The sequence below is a fragment of the Pelodiscus sinensis genome, chromosome 24 (genome assembly GCF_049634645.1).
Source record: "Pelodiscus sinensis isolate JC-2024 chromosome 24, ASM4963464v1, whole genome shotgun sequence".
NCBI lineage: Eukaryota > Metazoa > Chordata > Testudines > Trionychidae > Pelodiscus > Pelodiscus sinensis.
The window spans coordinates 18,809,302-18,815,355 of NC_134734.1; positions in this window are offsets into that span (position 1 = coordinate 18,809,302).

The window sequence follows — 6,054 nt, forward strand, 5'->3', positions numbered from 1 at the left end:
CCCTTGGAGTGGGCACCAGCCCCGGGCGCGCAGCGCATGGGGGGGCCCCACCCTTGGGCACGCAAGTGTCCCTGCCCTCTGGCGCCCGGCGGGCCAACGGCCACGCCCCTTGGTGCCCGGCAACCTCAAATGGTTGGGGACCACTGTTCTAATGTATAAAATCAGTGCTTCTTGCGCAAGAATTATGATGCTCCTGCTCAGGAATAAGCCCTCTTGCGCAACTGTTCTTGCGCAAGAGGTCAGTGTAGACAGGCAACATGAATTTCTTGCGCAAGAAAGCCTGATGGCTAAAATGGCCATTGGAGCTTTCTTGCGCAAGAGTGTCTACACTGGCACGGATATTTTTGCACAAAAGCACATCACTTGCACAAAAGCACATGCTAGTGTAGACGCTCTCTTGTGCAAATACTTTAACGCAAAAACTCCTGCGTTAAAAGTATTTCCGCAAAATCTTGCCAATGTAGACGTAGCCACTATGTGCAGGGGCTGTCTCATAGGATAAGAGTCTACAGGCCAGAGCAAAGAAGATTTAGCATATCAATCTACTGTGGATTACACTGAAATATCATCGTGCTCATTTAAAGCCTGTAGGATCTGACATACTGGACTATCGAGTTTTTTATCCAGCAGCAGCCAGTCCAGTGTTGGCAGTTCCCACAATTCTACTGTGAGTCTGGCAATACTGAATGTGCATTGCTTAAAGCTCCAGCGGCTGGAGGCATGTGATTAGGTGAGACTCGCAGGTGCAGTGTGAGTGTTTGAGGTTGGGCTTCACCTACACTGAAGGAAGAAGCCTTTTGCAGAAGAGTTCTTGTGCAAAAGTGCGTCCAGACCTCAAAGTGCATTGCAAAAGCGATGTGCTTTTGCGCAAAACAGTATCCACACTGTATGGACACTCTTGTGCAAGAAAGCCCCGATGACCATTCATAGAATCAGAGCACCTGTGCTTTTTCCGATAGGGGTTTCTTGTGTAAAAAACCCTCCGAAGGATCCCTTCCTGCCTTTTTGCGCAAGAGCTATAACACAAAAAGGAGTTATTCCTCGTGGGGAGAGGAATAACTCTACCGGCAAAAGCCCTCTGTTCTGTCAATTTTCTTGCGCAAAAAAGCGTTTGAGGTGTGGATGCTTTGCCATTTTTTGTGCAAAAACAGCTGTGGAGAAAAGCTGAAAAACAGGACTGAGACAATAGATGGCTAATAAAAACCCGTTGCTTTAAAAAGTAGAAACAAGCAAACGAAACAGCTTATGTGATTAAGACTTTTTTGGGGGGGTGCTCATCTTTAGGGGACCCTCCTCCCTAACAGAGGTACACAGGTGTGGGAATGCTCTTTATATTCAGGACAGCAGCAGACGGGGTTGTAACCGAAATGATCAACTAATAATTCAGGGAGTCCGTTGCTCCCTTCAGCCCCTCTACGATCTGCCTTGCCCTGCGATGACATTAATGAGGAGGGTGCAAAATTTGTAGCTTGTGTAGGCTGAGCACTTTCCACACCTCAGGGGCTTCTTCCTTTGGTATAACTCGGCTGCCTCCTTGGACAAATCTGAAGGCTTTTTCAAATCATCTGGCTTAGCATACTGCATGGCCGAGCATCTGCAAAGCCATTCATGTTGAGGTCATTGGTTCCAATCTCGCCCAGGTTATTAGAGTCCAAAAAGTGACAACCTGTACAAAATGACCTGGCAGGAACGGCGTGTACATCACAAAAACCCTCCATCACTCCTGCAGTGTTCCCACCTCTTGAGATTACACTGCAAGCCAGACTGGTGATCTATCCAGCTACTGGAATCATGAGATTGCAAGAGACTCTTTGGCTTTTATTAAAAAGGAAACCAGGGGAAAAAAAGTAATTTTCTCCTCCTTATGGTTGAAGAGAAATATTTAAAACCACGAAGCAACTAACCGCTAAAGTCTCAGACACTAGAAAGCAAAGGAGAAGCTTCTACCAGCATGGTGGTGCTAAAGATGTTAAAATTGTGTGTATTCTGAAAATTTCAGCAGTTACGCGTTTAAACGGATGGTGGGGGGAGGTGTAAAGGTGGCAAGTTCTCTGGGAGCCAGCTTTTAAGAGGCAGCAGCACCTGGGGAGAAGGCCTGTGTGTAACCATGCTCATCGGTTAACCTAGGCCTGGGTAAAATATGGCCCGCGGGCCGGAAGCAGTGGAAAGCTGCATAGCCCTGCGGGGCACTTTCTTTTTTGAGTCCAAAAAGGGGGGGGAGGGGGAGAATCATATGCTGCTCCTGCCCCCAGCACAATCCCATTGGCCAGTTTCTGGACAAACACTAGCCAGTGGAAGCTGCCCATTTGAATAACAGGCAGCCAAAAAGCACAACCCTCCTGCTCACTCGCTCAAGCACATGGCTGAAGAGGCAGAAACATTTTAAGACTCCTGGTGAGAACCTGCCTCTGGCACCTCAGCCCCTCCCTTCCCCAACCCTCTGCCTCAGACTCCTGCCCCGCTACTCCACATGCACCCAAACCCCCTCCTAGATCCGGCACCCCAATCTCCTGCCCGAGATCACAATCCCCTCCTACCCTAGGTCACATGCCAAAACACGGCACCCCAGTTCCCTGCCCTAGGTCACACCCAGGGCCGGATTAAGCGGGGGCTTGCCGGGCAGCTGCCCGGGACGCCAACCTATGGGGGGCGCCTGATGGCAGCTGTAAGGGGCGCTGCACGCCTGGAGCTGGGGGCCGCGCGACACCCCCTAGAGCTGCAATCAGGCTCCGGCACGCTCAGTAAGGTGCGCAGTGTGCCAGGGGCAGGGCCATGCATGCACTGTGCGCCCAGGGGCAGAGCGGCGCCTGCATTGCACGCCCACTGCCCGGGGCGCAGGAATGGCTCGAGCCGGCCCTGGTCACAACTACCTCCTTTGCCTAAACTCCCACACTCCATTCTCCCTTCTTTACCCAAAGCTCCCTTTGGCACCCACCTCCATCCCAGACCCTGCATCTCCTCCATGGAAGAGTGTGGCCCCCCCCATCCAAAATTTCAAAAATCTTGGGAGTGGCCCCCCCATCCAAAATTATTGCCCACCCCTGGGTTAACCATTTACACATTGACAGTATCACATCCCTAGGCGGTGCTATAAAAATTCATAATTTTAAGCCACCCTTGAATTTAAAAATATGATTTTTGACCCTTTCAATGTCCCTTTTTCTCTTTAATGTTTTGCTGCGCTTCTTTATTGGGAAGTAAAACTGGTTCGCAAACAACATTGTCAGCCTAATCGCAATTTGCTGCAGGTTATTTTTGCCTCGTGACGATTTTTTTTTAATTCACGTATTTATTGTAAAGTGATTGTATGTCAGAGACACGCACATACACACACCGGCCTCCCTAATTCTGAACCGCAGCTGTCAAAGCAACACCATCTCCCTCAGGCCAGCTGCTGCACTGGATTTGTGTCTCATATCTGAAGCGTAGCTAAAGGCAAGAGGAGTAATTCAGAAGACAAACTAAGAAGTAAGGTTGCTGTAACAACATAAGGAAAAGAACCAGTCCAGAAGTGAGCCGGGTGTTATGTAAATAACACAACTGGGATGTTGGGTAGCAGAGAATATTGCTTGCTGGCAGAGGTTCTCTGAGGTTTTGGTCAAAGAAATATAACAGGACAACCAATCAGGATACAGGGTAATTTAAATTACAGGGTATGCAACACTGGAGGGGGGATTGGGAATAGTGTGACTGAAAAACCATACCCCCATCCCATGAAAACTTCACAGCTCACTCTGTCCCCGTCACTTGGCCCAAAAGATCTGCCTCACTCTCACTTCTGTCAAACTGGATCAACAAACTGCCCCCACATACTCCAGCAAGTCACCCCACTTCCTACAAAGTCCACACAACCGCACGCTCACAGCTGCTGCCTGTGTGTATTTCCATACAGCTCCGCGCCTGCAAAGTACCTTTCCATCCCCACAGCACGTGAAAACCCCTCTGTGTACAAACACAGCCTCACAGAGCTCCCTGCAAACACACTTACTTCTATGTACAAAAACACAACTACACACACACTCCCCCATCACACCCCTAGAATCCCACTAGCCTTCTGACACACACATACTCACCACAACCGCACACTGTCATCTCACTACCTCTACACTCATGCCATACTACCCACACTCAGTTTCCTATGTTCATAGCTGTCCTACACACACCACCATACACACTCACTCCCTACTACACATGCACATCACAACCCAAACCCTCTAATCTCACAACACTCCTATACTCAAATTCACAACTACATACCATCTCCTGCACACACAACCCTCCCACATATATTCCATCACAACCCTTACACACACACACACACTCACCCGGAGCAGAACCCCATGCACACTCATTTACTGCTAGACATATGCTCCCCATCACAAACTCCCCCCAGTCACACCAATCCTATACACACAACTGGAACCCCTAGACACTCACTCACAGCTACACACATATCACAACCTGACATCCATAACCTTCCATTTACAAATACATTCCCTCCCCATCACAATCGCTACACTTGGACCAGATTTCTTTACATCCCCCCCCACGCACCCCAGTCATAACCCTCATACATACTTACAATCACACACACACTCAGACAGCTGATTACACATTCACTCACCACTACAAACACATCTATCACAATCCTCTGCAATTTCTCCCATCACACTCTCTCCTATACACACACACTCTCCCATCACGCCTTTTCCTACACACACCACAGTCACAGCCTCTCCTACACACACACAACTCCTACAGCCACACGCTCCTCTATATCCCCGGCTGACACACCTGGGCCTATACAAACATAACCCCCACAGTCACAATCTCTTCTAAACACGACCCTGCCAGTCACACGCTTCCCAACACACACATAAACACCGCACAGTCACACACACCCTATACACATACCCTCCGCAGTCACACACACACACCCTAGTCACACCCACCTACACAAACCACAAACATACACATCCCATGGTCACGCCCTTCCTACACATAACACACACCCCACAGTCACCTTCCCACTACACACACACACACACACCCCAGTCACATCCCCCTACACACACACACACCCCCCAGTCACATCCCCCTACACACACACACCCCAGTCACATCCCCCTACACACACACACACACACACCCCAGTCACATCCCCCTACACACACACACCCCAGTCACATCCCCCTACACACACACACCCCAGTCACATCCCCCTACACACACACACACACACACCCCAGTCACATCCCCCTACACACACACACACACACCCCAGTCACATCCCCCTACACACACACACACACACCCCAGTCACATCCCCCTACACACACACACACACACACACACACCCCAGTCACATCCCCCTACACACACACACACACACACCCCAGTCACATCCCCCTACACACACACACACACACCCCAGTCACATCCCCCTACACACACACACCCCAGTCACATCCCCCTACACACACACACACCCCGCAGTCACATCCCCCTACACACACACACCCCGCAGTCACATCCCCCTACACACATACACACACCCCAGTCACATCCCCCTACACACATACACACACCCCCCAGTCACATCCCCCTACACACACACACACACACCCCAGTCACATCCCCCTACACACACACACCCCAGTCACATCCCCCTACACACACACACACACACACCCCAGTCACATCCCCCTACACACACACACCCCAGTCACATCCCCCTACACACACACACACACACACACACACCCCAGTCACATCCCCCTACACACACACCCCAGTCACATCCCCCTACACACACACACCCCAGTCACATCCCCCTACACACACACACACACACACACCCCAGTCACATCCCCCTACACACACACACCCCAGTCACATCCCCCTACACACACACCCCAGTCACATCCCCCTACACACACACACACACACACACCCCAGTCACATCCCCCTACACACACACACACACACACCCCAGTCACATCCCCCTACACACACACACACACACCCCAGTCACATCCCCCTACACACACACAC